The sequence below is a fragment of the Leptopilina heterotoma genome, unplaced genomic scaffold, assembly GCF_015476425.1.
Source record: "Leptopilina heterotoma isolate Lh14 unplaced genomic scaffold, ASM1547642v1 Lhet_278, whole genome shotgun sequence".
NCBI lineage: Eukaryota > Metazoa > Arthropoda > Insecta > Hymenoptera > Figitidae > Leptopilina > Leptopilina heterotoma.
Genome location: NW_025110986.1, coordinates 1,384,454 through 1,410,503, shown reverse-complemented (window position 1 = coordinate 1,410,503; position 26,050 = coordinate 1,384,454). Strand labels below are relative to the sequence as shown.

Below are 26,050 nucleotides of genomic sequence, written 5' to 3'. Positions count from 1 at the left end.
AAACATAAAACAAACCCCCATATATTAAAAAGAACAATTAAAAACCCATAATACCTGATTTTTATGTACTTAAATGATAACATTTTTGATTCACCGCCGACTATTGTTGATGCCTTTGCTGACTTATTTTCAATACATTGCAAAGCTACTAAACAACCTTTTAATAACATCGAATCTAGTGATAACAAAAATTATTTTGGCAATGCATATTTTTCTCTTCACTGTGATCAAATTGTAAAAGCAGCAAAGTCATTAAAACCTAATTTTGTATCAGGGCCTGATAACATACCTAGTTTTATAATTAAGGACTGTGCAACTGTCTTAGCTAATCCTTTAACTACTATTTTTAACTTAGCCTTAAAAACGGGAGTTTTCCTTCAAAAATGGAAAAATGCTAAAATCATTCCTGTCTATAAGGCCGGGGAGAAATTACTCGTGACTAATTATAGACCTATTGCTCTTATTCAAAATTTTGCTAAAGTTTTTGAATGCTCTATACATAATACTATTCACACTGCCTTATCTACTATTATAATTGATGAGCAACATGGCTGCATTAAGAATCGATCTACGGTCACTAACTTAATTACTTTTACAAATATAGTCAACGTAGCATTACAACAGAGCCTACAGGTGGATGTCGCTTATTTAGATTTCTCCAAGGCATTTGACACAATTGATCATGAGATTATTTCAAATAAACTATCTGATCTTGATTTACCTTATAATCTAAAAGATTTGATTCTCGATTATTTATCAAACAGGTCACACCAGGTCACTGTGAGTAACTTCTCGTCATGTCAATTTTTTCCTCGTACTGGTGTCCCACAAGGTTCCTCTCTTGGTTCCCCACTTTTCACTCTTTACGTCAATGACATCAATATAAATATCGATCCCTTCATCCTCCTCTTTGCAGACGATGTCAAACTTTTTCGTGTAATAAGATCTTCCGATGATACTACCTCTCTTCAAGAGGACTTGTGAAATATTCAATCTTGGTCTACATCTAACCATTTACCTTTAAACATCTCTAAATGTCACGTCCTATCATTCACTAGGAAAACTAATCCTTTTTATTTCACCTACAAAATCAATGATGTTGAAGTCGAGAGAGTGTTTTCCACCTGTGACCTTGGTGTTACCTTCGATAACAAGCTATCTTTTAAAGAACATATCACTAACACAGTTGCATTAGCCTCGGAGGCCTTGGGTTTCTTATTTAAGTCTACGAAATTATTTAATAACCAGTCGACGATGATAATTTTGTATAATTCATTTGTTCTCTCGCGCATGTCATATGCTTTTACTATTGCTATTCCATTTTTTGATAAATATAACGACGAACTCGAGAAAATTCAAAAACGATTTTTAAAAAATCTTGCGTTTAAGTCCGACGGCGTGTATCCTCAACAGGGTTCAGACTATAAGCGTTTGTGTAAGAGGTTTAACTTCAGAACTATTGCTGAAAAACGTATTTTAACCGCAACAATCTTTTTGTTCAAAGTGCTCAATTCTCAAATTTACATTCCTCACATTTTATCTAAAATCAATTTTCGCGTGCCGAGATTTAACTCGCGAAATAATGAACCCTTTTATTTGTCTAAACCATCTATCTTCATATCATATTCTGAACCTATTTATTTCTCTTGTTTTAATATCAACTATTTGTATTTGAAAATGAATCCAGATTTAGACTTATTTTTTTCTGCTTTAAAAAAATTTACTTCTACCATTGAGCACTATATCGACACATGCTTGAACGATTATTGTTAAATGCGGCAACATGACATTATTCTTCTATTGAGATTTCTATACAATTTTGTTTTTGAAATTTATATTATATTTTATATTTCTTTAATCTAGTTACTTTACTAGCCAACTGTAATAGTATATTAAGCAACAAGAGGAGAAAGGCAGCCATTTCTTTACGGTGATTTTTGTGACACCAGTGGAGGTCGAGGGCGCCGTAGGCGCCCCGAGACCGGAACGAGTGTCACAAAAATCATCGTAAAGAAATTGGCTGCCTTTATTCTCGTGTTACTTACGATATTTTTTATTCCTAATGCACAAAAGCGGCGATTTCAGATAGCAGACGACAGGGAGTAAAAGTCATTCACTTGTTCGATTTGTATGAAAATGGCGGCCGATTTCTCCCTTGGGCAAGAAAAATGCATGTGAACAGCTAATTTTCTTGCCCTTGGGAGAACACGGCCGCCATTTTCATACGGTCGAAGAAATGAATGACTTTCCTCCCTGTCGGCTGCTATCAGAAAGCGCCGTTTTTGTGCATGTGGGATAAAAATAGTTATAAACGGTCGAAAAAATTATTTCTAAAGTCAAATTTAGTGCAGAACACGAATATCATAATGGATTTTTGATATTCTATTGTTCAAAAATTTTACAATGGTGTTTTTTCAAAAATGTGCGGATGGGGCGAAACTATACGTCCACTGATAACAGCGAAAACTACAAAACAGTGTATTTTTTGTGTGCTTGTTTTTAGATTAGAATGGTAAGAAAATGGAAGAGAAAAACCAGAAAAAATCCTCCAATTAACAAATTAAATTTTATATTTTTTTTAGTATTACATCATTAATAGCTGCAAGAATAAAACCTCGGTGTCACTTTTAACTCATCCCTGACTTTCGCAGATCATGTCACAACAGTCATTGCAGCAGCCTCTAGAGGTTTGGGATACACAATCAAGTGTTCGAAAAATTTCTCTAACCTTAACACCATAATTTTGTTGTTCAATTCCTTTGTTAGGTCGAAAATGGAGTATGCCGATTTAATTTGGCATCCTCTATATAAAAAATACGCAAAAGATTTAGAATACTTGCAAAAACGTTTCTTAAAATATCTTGCACTAAATTTCGATGGAATATACCCACCTCGTGGATCCGATTATCTAGCGCTATGTCAACGTTTCAATTTATCACATTAGATAAACGGAGAATAATAACTGCGTCGATGTTTCTTTTTGAAATTGTAAACCACCAAATTAATTTTCCGGATTTATTATTCCTTATTACTTATAGAATACGACGTTTAAACTCCGATTAGAGACACCCTTCTATTTGAGAGAACCTATCTCATACTTGGGCTTCAATGCTCCTATCTTTTTTGCTTGTTATCATATCAACCAAATTTTTAACACAATGAAACCAAATGTTGACATGTTCTCGTCATCGCAAGACAATTTTCTACCTACTCTTCAAACATATGTCGAAAAGATTTCAGCCTAGATAATTTTATTTTTTGTTTTTTTCTATTGTATTCTTATAATTTTTGCACCTTCTCATGTATTTTTTGCGCGACTTCTGAATGATAACATGATTGTTATTATTTAATCAAATTTATTGTAGTTACCCATGTGTGGTCTTAATATGGACTGCGGGAATTTTGAAATAAATAAATAAATAAATAGTTACGCCCCTCGTTTTTTCGACATCAAAAAAAAAAAATTCGTAAAATCGCTGTAGTTCGGAACAGAATCGAGTTACAGCAAAATAATACGTGGCAAAATTGTAGCTAAGACGTCAAGTTTTCAAACAGTCCCACTCATTTTTTATATTTTTAAATACACTTTTTAGACTCAAAAATCCAAACAAGAATAGTAATGCCCCACCCTACCCTAATTTCCTACACTACTTTTTGATTTTTAATTAAATTTAAAAAAATTCTAAATTTAAATATCCTAAATATTTACTGTTTTCAAACTTTAATTTTTTTAATGTACTACTATTAACAATAACACTGAAAAAAACATTTTTTATTAGTACAAACATCATAATCTATATAAATCTTAAAACGATAATGCAATTTCACAAAAAAAATCTTGGGATGTAACGGGGAGCGAACTCGGGTCCCGCTGGACTAAAGTCGCACGCTTAACGCACTCGGCCGTTCAACGCAATGAATACTGAGGATTAAAAACCAGACTTGTTTCAATTCAGTGCCGTTACTAGAGATATACTTTTAATATGAGGGAGTAAGACTAAGGAGACTGAACTAATGCTATGGAAGTGAAACCATTCGTCGCATTGAAACTATACGTAAGACTGAAAATTATGGTTTTCGCGCATGCGCACATGCAATATATTTGTCTCTGTCTTTCTTAGTAACTCAGATGCGACTGAGAAAATCATGATAAGCTACAAGTTGAGAAGGTTATGTTTAATGTTTGTGAATGTTGTGCGTTTCAGGAAATATTATTAATAATAACTATTAATAAATTGAAAAAAAAATTAATTTAATAAATATATATGTGCATACAAAAATATATACTAAAGAGTGTATATTTTTCAGTGATAAGTAATATATTAATAATATAATGAAATATTTATAAATGTTCAGAATAAATTTTTTTGGTATATAACTACAAAGTGTTTTATTCTTTGTAGAAACAATTGAACAATTCCTAAATAAATAATATTTACGAATTTGTAATTTACTTTAATTATATACTTTATAAATAAACAGCTTTAAATGTCACATAAAAGTTATCAATAAGTTAATTTATTCGTTTGTCGATCATTGTAATATGATGTTTTGCATCCTGGTATGCAACAAACCATAATTTTGTAATTTTATTTTAAGAATCATATGTCAAAACATAACCATAACCTATTGATATGTTTTTGTTTTCTCACTTGCTCATATTTTACGATATAAAAAGAGAGGGCAATATGCGCATGTACTGCGCATGCGCGCGGAGCATAAGTTTTGCCATTCTGCGAGTATAGTTCCCCTACAGAAAAAGGTTTCATTTTTGAGAGACTTCACACAGTCAGTTCAGTCTCCTTAGTCTTACTCCCTGTTTAATATTTTGATTTTGAGAAAAGTGGGGGTAAATTCCCAAAAATTACTTTTTTAGCAGTTTTTGAAAATTTCTACTGAGTAAGTCCGACGTGCTAGAGACTTGTCATAGGAGTCAAATTAAAGCCTGAACCCTGCACTGAGAGACCTTTGGGTCAGCAGCAGACTTTCGATAGGCTGCTACTGACCATTTTGGTAGTATATATTGTAACGTTGATTTAGAATAATCACGTTATAAGAAACCAAATTGGATCCCCCGAAACTTATCTGATTAATTTCTGATAAATTATTAAAAATTAAATACGGTAGCCAGAATCGAACTCAACATTTTATTCCATTATTTGGTTTTTGAATTGTATAGAATCGATATAATATTCAAGTGTTGAGTTGTAAAAGAATCAAATTGTTTATTTACAAGGGAATTCCACACGTTCTGGTTGATTATAAAATACTAATTTATGTATTGTTATTTAATCATCAACCGACAGAAAAGGCATCAACAATTTATAATAATCGGCATGAATCTACTGTCAACCGGCAATCACCTGTCACAGACGTTGGGACTATTGTCATGCTGCAGGGGCGAACCCATATTGCGCATGACCTATATACGGTACCGATGCAGGAAGCCGAGTAACCTATTTTCGACAGTTCGTGCCTGGCTGCCGATAAAGTTAAAACGGTGACACCGCGGTTCTACCAGAAACTCGATAATTATATTAATGAAATATGGAGTACCAAGCCTTGCTGGACCGAATTAAAGGTTAGTGTCCAGTTTCCATCTTCCTCGTTGTTCTGGAAAGATCACCGGTGTACGGTGTACCCGAGGAATGAGTTGAGACGAGCGACCGCATGGCAAACCGATAGAACGCCGCTTTTTTTGGTCGATCGACGAATATCACCGGCGTGTGGAAGTTCTCATTCATTCAAAAGTTGATTCAACGTATCAAAAATAAAAGTGATTTATTTAATTGTTTAATTAAATTTCTCGAGTCAAATTTATTTCTTTCAAGTGTTAATTCGTTGTGTCTGTCTCTCTCCCCTGTGTGCGGTACTCACGCCTGAGTTTTATAAAGCATCAAATTAACTTCGTAAAAATAAAATAGTGAGCTCGGTTTTGAGCTAGCCCGGGAAAGTTCTTGTTTTGTTTATACTATCGTGATCCGGGTAGTTCACCTACCTGGCGCCGGGGAAGTTCCCTAAAACGGATCATCGATGGTGCATTATAAATTCGAAGTGTGGAATTTATAATTCGGTAACCGGATAACCGGTAGTTGCCATTTTTGTAACGATTCACGGGTAAAACCCGTAAGTAAAAGTAAATATCGTTACAATATATGTTTTTTCAAGAATATTCTAATTTATTACCTATTTTTAAAACCTTTCGATTTTATTAAGAAGCATAATAACTTTATTATACTTAAAAAATTTCTAAATTTTCATCAACCTTATGTTTTCGTCTCTCGTTTTGTTTAAAATAATTATTTCTCATGTAGAATAAGCAATACGTTAACGTATTAATTTCTTTTAACGTTAATATTTTAAAACATGTTTAAACAAATGATAATTGTTTATATGCAGCTAATTTCAGAATCGATGTGTTTGTCATTTTTGTTTAATGATATGCGATAAAGTTGATTAAAAAGTAGTAAGATGTCACTGCAAGTTAAAAATGAGAAACAAAGTATATTTTTAGTGGGAGAGGTAAATCATCAATTAACAGGTGTAAAATTATTATCATATCGACAAGTTCATCAAGTTTTGTTTTTTAATATTCGAGAAGTTAAATTAAGAGTTAACGAAAGTGCTAACCTTGTTATCCATGAATGTTTAATATCTTTAGTAAAAAATAAATTTTTACATTCACAAGAAAACTGCTCTGAAACAGAAAAACACAGGTAACTTTATAGTTGTTCAGAGATATATAAAAAAATAATTTATAAATTAAAAAAATTGCAAAAATATTCGTATGAATTATGATCTTAAATTTTGTGCTATATTTTACGACTTTTTAAATTTAGGGACAACGCAAAGTAATGTGAATTTCTTTATCCTTTTAATTTTCTAATCATATTTCGAGAGTTATGATATATTCAATAATAATTCTTTATTGAAAGTAATTAAAATTTATACAAAGTGAAGATTCGTCTTGCGAATTCATTGATAACAAATAAAAATGTTCACCAAAATGTCACCTCTGTTTTTCTGTTGTAGGACGGAAAGGGGAAAAGACAATATGCTTTCCTCCTCTAACGAAAGTAAAGAGGAATATTTATCTCCTGATTCTAAAAAAACACCACCCAAGAAAGATAGAAAACAAGGAAGAAAAACTTTTGTTACTCCAAAAGGGTAGTTGAAATCCTGCGCAACTTCTGCTCCAATCTTGCGTTTACACGTAAGCCGAGCTACAAATCTCTTCGAATTAAAATATGATATTCTTGATGACAAAAGAAACCAAATAAAATGTCTTCCAAAATGCACAACTCAACCGGGAGCTATCTAGGCAAACTTATTATACTAAATTTAAGATAACCTTCTTTCCCGATCTAGAAATTGTTTTTTCTAAAAATATGTACTTTTTAATGCCAAAAGAAATCAATCTAAACGTTTCCCGAAATGCACAACTCATTAGGGCCCAATCTAGGCAAACTTAGTTTACAAATTTTAAGATAATTTTCTTTCCCGATCTAGAAATTGCTTTCCCGAAAAAAATATAATCTTTAATGCCAAAAGAAATCAATTTGAATGTTTCCCAAAATGCACAACTCATCAGGGCGCAATCTAGGCAAACCTAATTTGCAAAACTTAAAAAAAATTTCTTTCCTAAACTAGAAATTGCTTTCCCGAAAAATATGTACTTTTTAATGACAAAATAAATCAATTTAAATGTTTCCCGAAGTACACAACTCATCAGGGCGCCATCCGGGCAAACTTAATTTACGAAATTTAAGATAACTTTCTTTCCCGATCTAGAAATTGCTTTCCCGAAAAATATGTACTTTTCAATGACAAAAGAAATCAATTGAATTGTTTCCCGAAGTTCACAACTCATCAGGGCGCAATCTAGGCAAACATGATTTACAAAACTTGAAAAAACTTTCTTTCCTGATCTAGAAATTGTTTCCCCTAAAAATATGTACTTTTTAGTGACTAAAAAAATCAATTAAAATGTTTCCTAGAGTACACAACTTATCAGGGCGCAATCCGGGCAAATTTAATAAACAAAATTTTAGATAACTTTTTTTCCCGAGCTAATAATTGTTTCTTTTTAAAATATTGTAAGCTTTATTTTTATATCTAAGTTCTTTTTAAATTATCCCGCTCATTTTTAGCGGAGAATTATATAGATTATGGCGCTGCATAGTACTGCCGTTTTAATTGTTCCGCTCTTCCGTTTAGAGATAAGAAGACGATACGGCGTCAAATCTTTATGTTCGCTTTTTATAATTCTTTACGAAATTCCGATTTTTTTAAATATATACTCTTTTAAAATTAAATACGTTAATTTTATTCCGGTACCTTTTAAGTGTCTTACAGAATCAGAAGTGGGATCAGGGACGATTAGTGATCCGATTGTTAATTTATGAATGGATTAGAAAATACGCCCAATTCGACCTCGTGTTTGTCGAATAGTGTAGTGAAAAAACCTGTGAGAAATTTATTTGAAACGATACAGAATATGTCTGTGGATGAGAGGGATGAGAATGGACAACAGAGGCAAGGTCTAGGACGCATAGATATCACCGAATTGATTGAAGCAACGGCTAGAGCTGTGTTAAGCACCGCTGAGATAGTTAGGCAAGAAAATGCGACACAAGAATCGAGACATATTGACTATCGAGATGTTGGTGGTCAGATTCCTAGTTTTGGAAAAAATCCCGATGATGACGTCGAAGTGTGGTTGGCGAGAGTAGACGAAATTAAGCAGGCATATGTCATTACCGATCCCATTATCAAGGTTTTGGCAACAAAGCAGCTTTACGGACGTGTCAGAGATTGGTATGATTACACCGAAGGGACGATTGCTATGAAGTGGGAGGATTTAAAAGTCGCTATAATACGTATGTTTGGATCTCATGAGAGTCACGTTTCTCTGATTCGAAAAATGGAGAACCGTGTGTGGAAACCAGGAGAAAAATTCTCTGCATATCTCTTTGACAAATTGAAGCTTATGAATAAGCTAAAATTACAGGAACTAAACAAAATTCAGTATATTATACAAGGTGTCAACGATTATGTACTGAAAACACAACTTTTGGCAGCAAAATCTAAAACAATAGATAATTTGCTAGAATTAGCAACATTAATTACGGAAGATCAATTAAAGAGGGCTCCAAGAGGTGGCGCCACTGATCCACCAAATAACATACCAAAGAAGTCGGTGACGTTTGTCAATACACAGCAGACGAAATCACAGCCCAGCAGAAATTCGACGACTAAGTGCTATAATTGCAACGAAGATGGACACATTTCCCTGGATTGTGTGAAACCGAGACGAGAGAGAGGTTCCTGTTTTGAATGTGGCAGCATGGTACATATTTATCGGAATTGTCCGAGTAGATCATCAATAAATAGTACTTCAACAGCAGCAGCGAGTACGAGTCGACATTTTGTAAACAGAAGACAGGATCAAGTTCCAGATAGTACGACGGCGGTGGTGGAACATCCTTCGAGGGACGATAAACAGAACTACAACTTTCCCAATATTGCAGGGAGTAGTCAATTTCTTAAAGCTTACGATAGTGCCTATTATGTACAGGTTAGTGACGTCGAATCAAATAATAGGTATGTAAAAACATTTGTCGATTTTGGTAGCAGTATAAGTTTAATGAAAGAAAGTAACATTAAACTATTCTTCGCCAGTAATTTCTGAATCTTTGGATAATGGTTTTGACATTAATAACGAGATTTTGCAAATTGATTGTTTTGAGGAGCCTGATCAAATTAACGAAATAGTTATGGGTCTAGATAAAGATGTACCTTTCGAATTAAAATCAAAACTTTCTGAATGGTTAGACGATTATTTAAATAATAAAACTGAAGTTGAGCCTTTTAACTATAAAATTAAAATACAATTGACATCAAATGCAAATTTTCAGAGTAAACCTAGGAGAATGTCGTGAGCCGAGAGAAAAGCGACACGTGATATCGTTAAATCACTTCAAGATAGAGGAATTTTGCGAGCTAGTAATTCTTCTTGTAGCTGTCTAGTTGTACTTATCTGGCGAAAAAATGGAGAGTACAGACTTTGTATAGATTATCGCGCACTGAATAAAATAACGGTGAAATATCTATATCCCTTACCGCGAATGGAAGATCAAATTGATCAATTAGGTGAAAAGAAATGGTTTACTAGTTTAGACCTCAAAGATGGTTTCCATAACATGTGGCTAGACGAAGAACCCATTCCGCTTACGTCTTTCGTGACCCCTGAAGGTCAATACGAGTTCATTAAACTTCCTTTCGGTACTGTTAATGGCCCTGCTCATTTTTCGAGATATATTTTCTTAATATTTCAGTCTTTGATCGAAAAAGGTAAACTTTTGTTTTACCTAGACGATTTACTTATTGCTACTGTCGATTTAGAGGAACATTTCGAAATTTTGAAACAAGTAATTGATATAATGAAATTACGCGGACTTGAATTGAATTTTCAAAAATGCCAGTTTCTTAAAAAGGAAATCGAATATTTAGGATATTTGATTGATGGAAATGGCATTCGACCAAGTAAAAAACATGTAGAGGCGATTCGTGATTATCCAGTTCCAAATACAACCAGAGATATAAAATGCTTTTTGGGTTTAGTTAGCTATTTTAGAAAATTTGTCCAAAATTTCGCATTAATTGCTCGACCATTATATGCATTATTAAAAAAACGCTCTTTTTCAATTTGGAGCCGACGAATTAGAAGCCTTCGAGATATTACGCGACAAACTTTTATTAGAACCGATTTTACAAATTTATAATCCGACCGCAATTACAGAACTACATACAGACGCTAGCTCTCACGGTTTTGGAGCTATTCTTATGCAAAAAGGAAGCGACTCTAAATTTCATCCAGTTTTCTATTTTAGCAAACGAACGACAGAAACTGAAGCCCGATATCATAGTTATGAGTTAGAGTTAATGGTGATCATTTTTGCTATTGAAAGATTTCATGTGTATTTGCAAGGAATTCCATTCAAAATAATTACGGACTGTAACGCAGTCAAAATGGCTTTATCAAAGAAAGACATCAATAACACAGGTTTACAAATTAAAAACTTTTTTTTGCCAATCGAACAAAACAATTTTTTTTCGAATAGTAGGTGTTTTTTAAGTAAGAAAATCATAGTTTTAATTTTTTTCCCTCGTGCAGTTTTTCTGTAGCTTCAAATTTTGCATTTTCGAGGTGCGACGCCACTTAAACTTACCTGTAGGAAAATTAGCTTGTCAAAGTATAATAAATGAGGTATCATTGGAAAGGTTATTAAATTACCTTTCGATCCATAGGTCACAGAATAAAATTCAACAAAAATTGAGAGAGTTACAGTCGATTAAAGATAAAATTTTATGACAATTTTGATGATTTTTAGACATTTGAGTAACTTCTACTATTTTTTTCTACATCAAACAGGAAAGAATGTTTAGGTTTTAATTTTTTTATTGATAGACTATATCATTACACAAATTTTGAGCCCTTGTGGACCTCGATTGGATTAAAAATGACAATTCTACACTAAATTTAGTGAACGAAACTACATTCTTCATTTTTAGTATCCCTTATACATTTGCAGCAAAAATTGAAGTAATAAAATTTAGTTAAGCTCTAAAGTTAATAAAATCACTAATAAAGGATTTCTGAAATCGTAGATTTCGAATCCAATGTTAGTTTTCTAAATTTCAAAATGGCGGATCCAATATGGCGTCACGTTTTTAAAAATCGATTAAATTCGTCTTAAATTCGTTACTCGGGGGTTTTCGGGGTCGCTGATTACGAATCTGATGTCAGATTTTAAAAATTAAAAATGGCGGATCCAATAGGTGCAAATTCGATGGATTTTAAAAAACTCGTTCACCATTATGAATCCATCCTTTTCAATTTTCGAAATCCGACATCAGATTCGTAATCAGCGACCCCGAAAACCCCTGAGTAACGAATTTAAGACGAATTTAATCGATTTTTAAAAACTTGTCCGCCATATTGGATCCGCCATTTTGAAATTTAGAAAACCAACATTGGATTCGAAATCTACGATTTCAGAAATCCTTTATTAGTGATTTTAGTAACTTTAGCACTTAACCAAATTTTATTACTTCAATTTTTGCTGCAAATGTTTAAGGGATACTAAAAATGAAGAATGTAGTTTCGTTCACTAAATTTAGTGTAGAATTGTCATTTTTAATCCAATCGAGGTCCACAAGGGCTCAAAATTTGTGTAATGATATAGTCCATCAATAAAAAAATTAAAACCTAAACATTCTTTCCTGTTTGATGTAGAAAAAAATAGTAGAAGTTACTCAAAGATCTAAAAATCATCAAAATTGTCATGAAATTTCATCTTTAATCGACTGTAACTCTCTCAATTTTTGTTGAATTTTATTCTGTGACCTATGGATCGAAAGGTAATTTAATAACCTTTCCAATGATACCTCATTTATTATATTTTGACAAGCTAATTTTCCTACAGGTAAGTTTAAGTGGCGTCGCACCTCGAAAATGCAAAATTTGAAGCTACAGAAAAACTGCACGAGGGAAAAAAATTAAAACTATGATTTTCTTACTCAAAAAACACCTACTATTCGAAAAAAAATTGTTTTGTTCGATTGACAATTTCACTGTAAACCAGTGTAATCGAATTGTTCGTTGGGCTTGGGTTTTGCAAAGTTACAATTATACTTTGGAACATCGTCCGGGTGATCGCATGGCACACGTAGATGCCTTAAGCCGAAATATTTTAGTTATCGAACCATTATCTTTTGATCAGATTCTTGTTTACAGGCAATTAAAAGATCCTGTGATTCGAAAATTGTTGGGAGAACTCGAGTTATCAGAGAGTAAACATTTCGAGCTGCGTAATGGTGTTGTTTACCGAAAGAATGGAGATCGATTACTTTTTTATGTACCGGAAAGCATGATCCATAGTGTGATTCAGACTTGTCATGATAATGTAGGTCATGTTGGTTTCGATAAAACCGTAGATTTGATTAATAAAACTTATTGGTTTCCAGGTATTCGTGCTTTGGTCAAAGAATATATAACCAATTGTCTTAAATGTATTACATTTTCAGTACCTTCGAGTAAACAAGAGGGCTTTCTACACATTTACGATAAGGGAACTAAGCCATTCAAAACGATTCATGTCGACCATTTTGGGCCGTTAGAAAATGCGCGATTTGGAAATAAACACATTCTTTTGATTGTCGACGCTTTCTCGAAATATACAGTATTTTACGCGGTAAAATCCACAACTACGAAAAAAACATTATCGAAACTCGATCAGTATTTTCACGTTTTTGGAAATTGTAAACGATTGGTTTGTGATCGTGGAAACTGTTTTACAGCCGGCGATTTTAAACGAGCTTTAGATGATCGAGAAATCCAACTTGTACTAATTGCTTCTGCGACTCCAAGGACGAACGGCCAAGTAGAGCGCGTTAACCGATTTTTATGTACAGTTTTGGCAAAACTTTCCACGGATGAGTCATGGTTAACAGCGTTAGATAAATGTCAATTTGTTATTAATAACACACTTCATAAGTCTATTGGTTCTACCCCTAGTAGAATATTGGTTGCGAGAAAATGCGATTGAACAAATGAGAACTAGACAAGAATATAATAAAACCGTGTATGATTCAAAAAGAAAAGAACCACATCGATTTAAGGTAGGCGACTATGTAATGATTAAAAATGTGGTTACGACTCCAGGAGTAAATCAAAAACTCCTTCCGAAGTAGAAAGGTCCTCATATTGTTAACAAGGTGCTCGATCGAGACAGGTATAGCATCGCGGATATTAAAGGATTCGAATTAACTGAAAAACCTTTTTCAGGAATTTTTAGTCCTGATCGTATGAAACTTTGGATTAGTGATTTAGATATTTTAGACGAAGAACACTAAGCTTACCTGGTGCTCGGGTCGATCACCTTATCAGGCTGGCCGAACTGTCAGCTTTATTTTTATATCTAAGTTCTTTTTAAATTATCCCGCTCATTTTTAGCGGAGAATTATATAAATTATGGCGCTGCAATAGTACTTCCGTTTTAATTGTTCCGCTCTTCCGTTTAGAGATAAGAAGACGATACGGCATCAAATCTTTATGTTCGCTTTTTATAATTCTTTACGAAATTCCGATTTTTTTAAATATATACTCTTTTAAAATTAAATACGTTAATTTTATTCCGGTACCTTTTAAGTGTCTTACAATATATTATTTTTGATGTCAAAAGAAATCAATTTAAACTTTTTGTAAAATGCACAACTCATTAAGCCGCAATCTAGGCAAATTTATTTTACAGAATGTAAGATAACTTTCTTTCCCGATCTAGAAATTGTTTACCCTAAAGATATGTACTTTTTAGTGACTAAAGAAATCAATTTAAATGTTTCCTGAAGTGTACAACTCATCAGGGCGCAATCTAGGCAAACTTAATTAACAAAATTTTAGATAACTTTCTTTCCGGAGCTACAAATTGTTTCTTCTTAAAATATATTATTTTTGATGCCAAAAGAAATCAATTAAAACCTTTCGTGTAATGCACAACTCATCAGGGCGCAATCTAGACAAATTTATTTTACAAAATTTAAGATAACTTTCTTTCCCGATTTAGAAATTGCTTTCCCAAAAAATATATACTTTTTAATGCCAAAAGAAATCAATTGAATTGTTTCCCGAAGTTCACAACTTATCAGGGCGCAATTCCAAATGTTACAAATAACGTGACATAGATATACAACCTAAAAGATAGGACTATAAAGAAAATTTAAAATTAAAATGGCGGCTCAAAAATGAAGTTTGAAGTTCAAATTTTTTTCAAAACTTGATTCGAAGGTACGAAATTGTTAAAAGTGTTTAGATCAGCTTGAAATTTGTTACTCGGGGGTTTTAAGGGTCGCTGATCACGAATTTAAAGTGCAATTTTCAAAATTTAAAATGGCGGATCAAATGTGGTAGACAATTTTTCTAAAAAATTATTAGATTTGCTTAAAACTTGTTACTCGGGGGTTTTTGGGGTCACTGATTATGAATCTGAAATTCAATTTTCAAAATTCAAAATGGCAGATCCAATATGTCCGACAAATTTTTCAAAAACTCATAAGATTAGCTTGAAATTTGTTACTCGGGGGTTTTAGGGGTCGCTGATCACGAATCAGAAGTCCAATTTTCAAAATTCAAAATGGCGGATCCAATATGGCAGACAATTTTTCTAAAAAATCATTAGATTCGCTTGAAACTTGTTACTCGGGGGTTTTTTGGGGTCGCTTATTACGAATATAATATCAAATTTTTAAAATTAAACATGGCCGCTCCAATATGACAGACGAATTTTCAAAAACTCATTAGATTAGCTTGAAATTTGTTACTCGGGGGTTTTTGGGGTCGCTGATTACGAATATAATGTCCAATTTTTAAAATTAAACATGGCCGCTTCAATATGACAGGCGAATTTTTAGTTGAAATTCGATAATCACGTTCTTTAGCCATTAAAATACTTAAAATATTTTTAATGTTTCCCAACTTTCACCACGTGGAGATAAACTTGAACTGTAAATTAAATAAAAACTTTAAATAATTTAAAAAAATAAATAATTAATAAATTAAATATATATATTTATATAATTATGTATATATCTTAATATTTTAAAAATCAATAATTTTTGGTCAAATTTTCTCAACTGCACAGGTCAAAAAATGAATTTTTTCGAAATTTTGTTTACATGTTACTATTATTAGTAGAAATGTAAATATGAAATATTATTAAAATTGATAAAATATTTTTGAGTTACAAAATTTCAAAATTTTGTCTTTTTTAAAAATATCTTTCTTCGATTTAATATATTGATAAGTAAAATTAATCGAATTAAACCCCAAAATCCCCCGAGTAACAAGTTTTAAGCGAATCTAATGATTTTTTAAAAAAATTGTCTGCCATATTTGATCCGCCATTTTGAATTTTGAAAATTGAATTTCAGATTCATACTCAGTGACCCCAAAAACTCCCAAGTAACAAGTTTCAAGCAAATTTAATGAGTTTTTAAAAAAAATTGTCCGCCATATTGGATCCGCCATTTTGAATATTTAAAATTGCACTTCAGAATCGTGATCAGCGACCCCTAAAACCCCCAAGTAACAAATTTCAAGCTGATCTAAACACTTTTATTAATTTCGGACTTTCGAATTAAATTTAAAAAAAAAATTTGAACTTCAAACTCCATTTTTGAGCCGCCAATTTAATTTTTAATTTTCTCTATAGTCCTATCTTCTAAGTTATATATCTATGTCACGTTATTTGTAACATTTGGAATTATTTTTCCGCTATTTCATAGTAAAAAAAATTGAAAATTAAACAAAAAATGGAAAAAAATCGGACTTTTTTTATAAAAAACATTAATAACTTTTTTGTTTATAAATTTTTGACTTTTTTTTCGCCATTCGATAGAGCGCATATGAAAACATAAGAAATGATGATTAGTGAATTTTTCTATTGACTTTTAAGTACCGAAATAAGTCCTCAAACTTCATGCCAAAATTTTGTCCATTTGGGCGTTAAAGGGTTAAATGTTTCCCAAAGTACCCAACTCATCAGGGCGCAATCCGGGAAAACTTAATTAACAAAATTTAAGATAACTTTCTTTCCCGATCTAGAAATTGTTTACACTAAAGATATTTATTTTCTAGTGACTGAAGAAATCAATTTAAATGTTTCCCGAAGTGCACAACTCATCAGGGCGCAATCTAGGCAAACTTAATAAACAAAATTTTAGATAACTTTCTTTCCGGACCTAAAAATTGTTTCTTCTTAAAATATATTAATTTTGATGCCAAAAGAAATCAATTAAAACGTTTCGTGAAATGCACAACTCATCAGGGCGCAATCTAGGCAAATTTACTTTACAAAATTTAACCCTTTCGTGCTTTCGGGACATATATGTCCCACTTAGAAAATGTTAAGGATAAAGGTCCGGATACGATGCAATGACAACAAAGTAATTTGCACTTTAACTTGAGCTTTATTGCGGAAAATACAAAGAGTCTTGAGAAAGATACTTTAGCAGGTTAGCTTGACTCTAAGCCAAAAAGGCGACTGAAAGAGTTCTATAAAGGAACCAGGAACGCGGACGCGTTACAGTCGGAAAATGAAAAAGAGACATCTGGTGTCAAATATTCGAAAGGTTGGATCGTCCGTTTAACCAACACTTCCCCTCGAAACAACCTTGGATCCTTCAGCTTCCATCCTTCGTAGTCCCAGCAATGAGGTACACTTCTGATGTTTTGGCTTGGCTAAGCCTTTGGTGAAGATATCAGCTGTCATGTCATCAGATGCCACGTGTTCCAAAAGAATTTGACCTGACTCAACAACTTCTCGGACAAAGTGATGACGGACATCTATATGCTTTGTCCGTCCATGAAAGACAGGAAAGGTGGCTAGTCTCTGCGCGCTGAGGTTGTCCACACATATTTTGATGGTGTGTAGGTCGATTTGTCCAAGTTCTCGAAAGAACCGTTTCAAGTAAATGGCTTCCTTTGATGCTTCGCCCATAGCCATGTACTCCGCTTCGGTGGTGGATAGGGCGACGGTTCGTTGTTTCTTTGAATCCCAGGAGATGATCCCCCGTTCATCATGAAGCAGTAGCCGGTGTATGATCGCCTATCATCGCTGCACCCAGCCCAGTCGGCATCCACATAACCCTCAAGGTTACTCTTCTTATGGCGATAAAATAACATGTTGATTTTTTTTCGGATCTATCACTACAATTGTTTTTTTTCAGCATCAATAACCACAAGCCGCCAATGATTTTTATAAAATATAGGGCATCAATATTATTCCACTGCTTTGAAATTGAATTTCGTATATTTGACTATCTTCATGAATGACTTGGTTAGAAAGATTTCCTACTATTAAGCATGACAAGGAAGTTGGAATATACTTGACGTTTTTCCAAAGTGTTAAATTTGCAGTAGCAAAGGAGTCAATAACGTCTCCATCAATCCAAGCTAATCGTCCTGTATTTTGTACGCTCAAAGATCGATTAGCATAACCATACAAATAAAATGTCTCTTTGCCCATTGATTTTTTGCTTGTGTACATACCAATAACATAATTGTTTTCAGTATATGTCATATAATAATCTCTCTTATTGCATAATATGTTTTCCATCGAGTTATGATGTGTGGAACAATCACTTTTATCTAGAAATGAAGCATCTAATCCTTGCAATTTTTCTGATACGTTCTTGAGAGTTCGATAACACGTCGGCTTAGTGGAAAACTGTACCATTTCAGGTATTCGTTATAAACTGTACCATTTCGGTAAATTGTTTTAAAACATACCATTTCGAGAAAAAAAGTTTTTTGATTTTTTTCCAAGTTTGTCAACACTGCTGCTAGACATAAAATAAAGTTATGCTTTTTTAAAAAATGGTATCTTAAATATACTCTTGTTCATCTTTTCAATGTATTAATTCAAAATTTCTAATAATTTAAATTAATTGCTTGTTAATCATTAGAAATTCTTTAGTGCAACGCTTTTATAGATCTTCATCGAAATGGTATGTTTTATAACAAACTTTTGAAATGGTATAGTTTATAACGAATACCTGAAATGGTACAGTTTTCCACTAAGCCGACGAACACAGCCACACAAAAAAAAAGTTCTGATCTGGGGGTCTCACTATGTAGACTTTATGGTTTTTGGGTCGCTGAATCCAAATCCGAGGTCCATTTAACCCCATCAGATCAGGATTTTGACATAACCTCAAAAAACCAATATGGCGGACACATTTTTGAAAAGTTTATCGGATTCGCTTGAAATTCGTTACTCGGGGGTTTTTGGGGTCGCTGATTACGAATTTAAAGTCTGATTTCAAAAATTCAAAATGGCGGATCCACTATGGCGGACACGTTTTTGAAAAATTCATTGGGTTCGCTTGAAATTCGTTACTCTGGGGTTTTTGGGGTCGCTAATTACGAATCTGATGTCGGTTTTTCAAAATTCAAAATGGCGGATCCAATATGGCTGACATAGACATATTGGATCCGCCATTTTGAATTTTTGAAATCTGACTTCAAATTCGTAATCAGCGACCCCAAAAACCCCAGAGTAACAAATTTCAAGCGAATCCGATGAATTTTTCAAAAACGTGTCCGCCATAGTGGATCCGCCATTTTGAATTTTTGAAATCAGACTTTAAATTCGTAATCAGCGACCCCAAAAACCCCCGAGTAACGAATTTCAAGCGAATCCAATGAACTTTTCAAAATGTGTCCGCCATATTGGTTTTTTGAGGTTATGTTAAAATCCTGATCTGATGAGGTTAAATGGACCTCGGATTCGGATTCAGCGACCCAAAAAACATAAAGTCTACATAGTGAGACCCCCAGATCAGAACTTTTTTTTTTGTGTGGCTGTGTAATCGAAATGTGTTTGAATTCTTCTTTTTCTAGGCTTACTCCATTCTATTTTCGGATCTTTAGGAGGATGATCATGTACTGTAAACGGTTTATTTTCTTTGTTTTCTGATGATTTTTTTACTCTAAAACAATTTAATATCCTTGTGTTATTATTTAACTTCTTTATTCCATTGCTTTTCAATAACTCTAAATTTTCTGCATTACTTTCTTTCTTACTCTTCCTTAATGAATTTGACTCAACTATTTCATTTAAAACCCTTGTATTCGAAATTTTATTTTCAATCTTCTCTTGAACCTTTGAGTTTTCACATTCCTTTTCCACCATTTCATCTGTTTTTACTGTCTTCTTGTTTCTTTTTACATGTGCTCGGCCTTTTAAATTCAAATTTTCTAAAAAGACTTTGCAGACTCGATTCACATATGATTTCATTTCCAAAACAAAATGTGTGATAGGTACTGGCAAAGTTTCTTTAAATAAAATTGTTTTTATAAATCCAAAGAAACCTTCTATCGTTCCATTGCTTAAGCGTGACTTTGATGGAAGATTACACAGCCACACAAAAAAATAAAGTGTCTTGATCTGGGGTCGAGACATATGTATTCCAAAGTATTTTGATGCGCTGAATCCGAATCCGCCATCAGAATTTGGCCAATGGGTCCTGGTTTCGCCCTAGCCTCAAAAAATACCCTAAAATCGTTAACATGGTCACTTTTGAATTATCAAAATTGAATCTAACCGCATATTGATAATTTTTTAAGATTCCTTAATTTAAACAAACTATTTATAAGCTTTTTAATTAAAAATTCATATAAAACATTAAATATATCGAACCTACCCCCAAAAACACATCTAAGATTCAAAACAAACAAATTATGCCATACACAGCGCAATAAAAAATAGGTAAGCTCATGAATGTAACAACTTAGGTGTTTCTATGATTGCTGATTACAAAGACGGTGTAAGTTTATCAAAATTCAAAATGGCGAATCCAATATGGCGGAAAATATAATTAAAATTTGTTTGGATTGGATTGAAAATCGATATTCGGGTGTTTTCGGGGTCACTGATGACGAATCCCATGACAGTTTCTAAAAATTCAAAATAGCGAATCCAATATGGCGGTCTTTATTATTCTAACGATTTTTTTTATATGTATTACTTGCGGTTTTTCGGGACCTTTGATAACGAATCGTATATCAATTTTTATAATCTTAAAGTCTTACAAATTGTTTTCTATCAATTTTTCTAACAATTCGTAAGACTTTAAGATTATAAAAATTGATATATGATTCGTTATCAAAAGTCCCGAAAAACCGCGAGTAATACATTTAAAAAAATCGTTAGAATAATAAAGACCGCCATATTGGATTCGCTATTTTGAATTTTTAGAAACCGTCATGGGATTCGTCATCAGTGACCCTGAAAACACCCAAATATCGATTTTCAATCCAATCCAAACAAATTTTAATTATATTGTCCGCCATATTGGATCCGCCCTTTTGAATTTTAATAAACTAACACCGTCTTTGTGATCAGCAATCATAGAAACACCTAAGTTGTTACATTCATCAGCTTACCTATTTTTTATTGCGCTGTGTATGGTATAATTTGTTTGTTTTGAATCTTAGATGTGTTTTTGAGGTTAGGTTCGATATATTTAATGTTTTATATGAATTTTCAATTAAAAAGCTTATAAATAGTTTATTTAAATTAAGGAATCTTAAAAAATTATCAATATGCGGTTAGATTCAATTTTGATAATTCAAAAGTGACCATGTTAACGATTTTAGGGTATTTTTTGAGGCTAGGGCGAAACCAGGACCCATTGGCCAAATTCTGATGGCGGATTCGGATTCAGCGCATCGAAATACTTTGGAATACATATGTCTCGACCCCAGATCAAGACACTTTATTATTTTTGTGTGGCTGTGTTATCAGTTAGCAAGATTCCTGTAAACATGCATGCATAAGGCATGTATGCATTTGTTGTATAGTCAGCTAATGAAGGGCAAAAATAAGGATTGCCATTACGTAGTTTTTGGTTTAATACTTTTTGTTTAACGTTATTTAGTATTTGTTCGTAACGTTTGAAATAATTTGAATTTTTATAAATTGCTTCGTGCGGGCTTGTCATCTACTTCGTCTAATACTTGTCTTTTGTCCAAATCATTTGGGATCTCTTCTACAGATATATCTTCTTTTTTTAATTCTGATAGTATTGCAATGTTGTTAGTAGCTTCTACAAGACTTGTTGTTAGTAAAAGCGATACGAATGCTTCGAAAACTATATCCAACTCTTATTTTGTTGCGCACATAATCATTCGTGATAAACAGTCCATTAACAATTCGAGATGAGGCAAACAAGTTTTAAAATTCCTTTTGATTGTTTCCTTAAAACGATTTAGCTTATGAGTACAGCAACTATGAATCAGTTTAATGTTTTTAGATAAGACCACATGATTAATTAAACATTCATATGTCAAATCTAAATATTGAGATATGGTCATTTGATTCCATTCCTTAAGCAAAGCTATAATTGAAGCCCAACTCCAATCCGTGACGATTGCTTTAATGTTTGACAAATCGATTTTATTAATTTTCGCGAAGTATAGAAAATTCCCTATGAAACGTCCAAGGGTATGAGCATTGTGTTTTTGGCTAATTAATTCAGCAATTGAAACAAACATGTTGCCTTTTGAGAGAGCAAAAGCGTACTATAAAATTTTGCAGGCTGGTATATCTCTCGGCTTAGCAGCAACCCCACCAGTAGTATCATAATTTAGAACTTCATCACTTTTAGTTAAAATTTGCAATTGTTCTTTTGAATACAGTTGAACATTTACGGGTATACCTACTTCTTGAACATAGCGATTTTCCATTTTCATCTCTTCAATTTTGGACTGGAATAAATTATTGAAATCCTTTGATTGGAGAACCAAGTCATTCATATGTCTAAATTTCAACTTAGCTTTGTGATAGACTGTCATACTTCTTAAATGCTGATTATGACCACTATGAGCTACCTCTGGATCTATTTCTTGAGCAATATCTAGTTGTAGATGTCTAGCCGATTTGTTTTGCAGCATTAATTGAATTTTCATCCGCTCTTTGCCTCTAAGCATTTTAAAAACCGGTTGTCCTGTGTGAATTGGAACATTAGAAGTGGTACACGAGACAAACACTTTAGTCGTTTCCTTACACAAATCTGTTAAGATTAAACAAAAATCTTGATCATGTGATTCATATGGACAATACCCATAACCCGTTAAGTTTTCATTTTTGTTAGCTCTGAAGCCCCTTTTATATCTTATCGGACATCGACCGGGTATCAAATTTATAAAAGCTTTATCTAATTCATTTTTCAGACATTCATCAGAAAATTCTCCTTTTTCGTCTTTGAACAAATCAGTGCATATTTGAAAATATCCCAAATATTGTGAGTATTTAAAATCTGTTTTTGTTGTTTTTTTTGGTGTTTGATGTCTTTGCATCATATGGGTGATTCTTCTGAAAGTGCCACTTTTGAAATTCGATTTTTCAACTTTTTTTTAAAATTATATGGTTTTTTTTAATGAACTTACTTTATTTGGTGAAGATAAATTCGATCAATAGGAAGGTATCAAACATAAAAAAGGCTTATGTCATATTTAAAGTTACGACGTTTCGATGGTGTGGTTTACCATCCTCTTCAGGCTAATTTATTTAATAAAACACAAAAATTAATAAATTATAATAAATAACACAATTATATAAAAAATAATAGTACCTGAATATTACAATTTAGAATACATTGCAACTAGTCAAGATTAAAAAAATAAATATAAACATAAAATCAAATAAATAAATAACACGTAAACGTGAACGTAAACCGGAAAAGCACACGACGAATGCTGTAATTTCGATACAACGATCAAGTCAAACTGAAATTAAATATTAGAAAAAGCCATCTCTGCTAAAATATGTCCGTATCAACGACCATAAGAATAACAAAAATGACGCATCAGTGGTACGTGCACATCATTTAAACTTTAAACATGATTTTGACTGGAGTAATGCCACTATACTCGATTGCGAACCAAACTATAAAAAACGATCTATTTCTGAAATGATAGACATTTTGAGTAATGATTTTACTATTAATAAGAAAGAAGACATTTGTTTTCTGAATAAAACTTATTTTCCCCTTATTAGGAGATTAAATTCAAAATTGATGCCACGAGTTTACCGCACGTGTTTACCTTTGAGTTCATTGACTCCATATTTTAGCAGAGATGGCTTTTTCTAATATTTGATTTCAGTTTGACTTGATCGTTGTATCGAAATGACAGCATTCGTCGTGTGCTTGTCCAGTTTACGTTCACGTTTACGTGTTATTTATTTATTTGATTTTATGTTTATATTTATTTTTTTAATCTTGACTAGTTGCAATGTATTCTAAATTGTAATATTCAGGTACTATTATTTTTTATATAATTGTGTTATTTATTATCTATTGTAATTTATTGATTTTGGTGTTTCATTAAATAAATTACCCTGAAGAGGATGGTAAACCACACCATCGAAACGTCGCAACTTTAAATATGACATAAGCCTTTTTTATGTTTAATACCTTCCTATTGATCGAATTTATCTTCACGAAATTACACATTCGGCAGGGAATTTTCTTTTTAATTAAGAACTTACTTTATTTCATACTTAAGAGTAAGAATTCAAGTTGCGCAAAATTAATTGTTGAAAATATTAAAGTTTTTTCTCTTTAAAGAAGATTGACTTTGTTGCTCCAATTGATCAATTTTATTTGTTTAGTGTTTTTTTTTTATTAAATATACACACTAATATAATTCATAATAAAATTACACTGATATTAAAAAAATAATAATTTGCATATTTTAATACTAAATATATTTAGTTTAATTAAAATAAAAATCTATAGTTGATGGTTACACAGGTTTACAAATTAAAAACTTTTTTTTGCCAATCGAACAAAACATTTTTTTTTCGAATAGTAGGTGTTTTTTGAGTAAGAAAATCATAGTTTTAATTTTTTTCCCTCGTGCAGTTTTTCTGTAGCTTCAAATTTTGCATTTTCGAGGTGCGACGCCACTTAAACTTACCTGTAGGAAAATTAGCTTGTCAAAGTATAATAAATGAGGTATCATTGGAAAGGTTATTAAATTACCTTTCGATCCATAGGTCACAGAATAAAATTCAACTAAAATTGAGAAAGTTACAGTCGATTAAAGATGAAATTTCATGACAATTTTGATGATTTTTAGACATTTGAGTAACTTCTACTATTTTTTTCTACATCAAACAGGAAAGAATGTTCAGGTTTTAATTTTTTTATTGATAGACTATATCATTACACAAATTTTGAGCCCTTGTGGACCTCGATTGGATTAAAAATGACAATTCTACACTAAATTTAGTAAACAAAGCTAGGGTAACTGCACCAATTGCCGAGGGTGCTCCAATTGTCGAGGATAATAATTTTCTTTTTTAGATAAATAGTATAATATATAATATTTAAGAACAAAAAAAATTTCTAAATAATCTTTGTATTTTCAACTGTATATTTATATATACAAATTTCGTAGCGATTCTACTAAAATAATTATTTAATTAATATTATAATTCACTGCTGTGAAATTTACACAAATCTCCATTTTCTTAATACTTTAGGTTGATTAAAACAGATTTTTAGAAATGCAAATTAAACGTATTTATAATGACTTTTTGTGTACAAAATTATTATTATAATTTTGTACACGAACTAAATTAATTTTGTATGCATGTTTTTTTGTTAAAAAAAAATATTTAATATTTTTTAAAAGCAAATCATCGGTATTTGGTTCCTTTTTTTTGACAGTTCCATTTTTCGAGGTAATGACTCGAAAATTGGTGTAGTCACTTTTTTCGCTGATGCACCATTTATCGATGGTTAAGTGTTTATTTACTAAACGTCAAACATAAATGCCAAACATTTATAGGTACAGAGAAAAAGAAAAAAAATGCTCCAAAAATTTACAACCAACAGAAAATAATCAACCAAAAAAACGAGGAAGATTGAAAAAAAATTGATAAAAAAATGCATTATTTAAAACTAAAAAATTTTGTACTATACTTGAATTATAATTAACCATTATATTTACAGTTCGTAATAAAAGTTTATTTTATTCGTTTACAAATTTAATGTGACTTAAATTAATTTATTTTTTCAATTAATGTCTGATTAACAAAATTGATTAAATTTAATTAACTTATATTTATAAAAGTTTAAAAAACAGTTAAATAATTTTCTGTCCTGTATCATCTACTATAAAAATGTTTTATATCGATATTATAAATTATTCAATTATAGTTAAATAAATATATTTGTTTTCTGGTAATGTTCTATAATATTTTTATCGAAAAAATAAATATCTACTCGATTTTCTAATATCTGTACAGGTTAATTGTTAGGTTATATTGGGTTATATGTTTAAAAATGTCATACCCTCGACAATTGGAACAGACCCTCGAGAAATTAGCACAAGACCATCGACAAATGGTGCTTTTGCTCGATTGACTTTTAAATATATTTTTTGCTTAACAATTTACTTTATATTAAAAAAATAAAT

General features: G+C 32.0%; 1 protein-coding gene across 1 annotated transcript in view; it reads left to right on the top strand.

The window, feature by feature from the left end:
• Positions 1-5,468: 5,468 nt before the first annotated feature.
• Positions 5,469-26,050, top strand: part of LOC122504069 — a 126,766-nt gene continuing 106,184 nt past the window's right edge. Inside the window, exon 1 of the mRNA XM_043614958.1 lies at positions 5,469-5,581. The gene's annotated coding sequence lies outside the window, so the exon portion shown is untranslated. The remainder of the gene's footprint in view (positions 5,582-26,050) is intronic.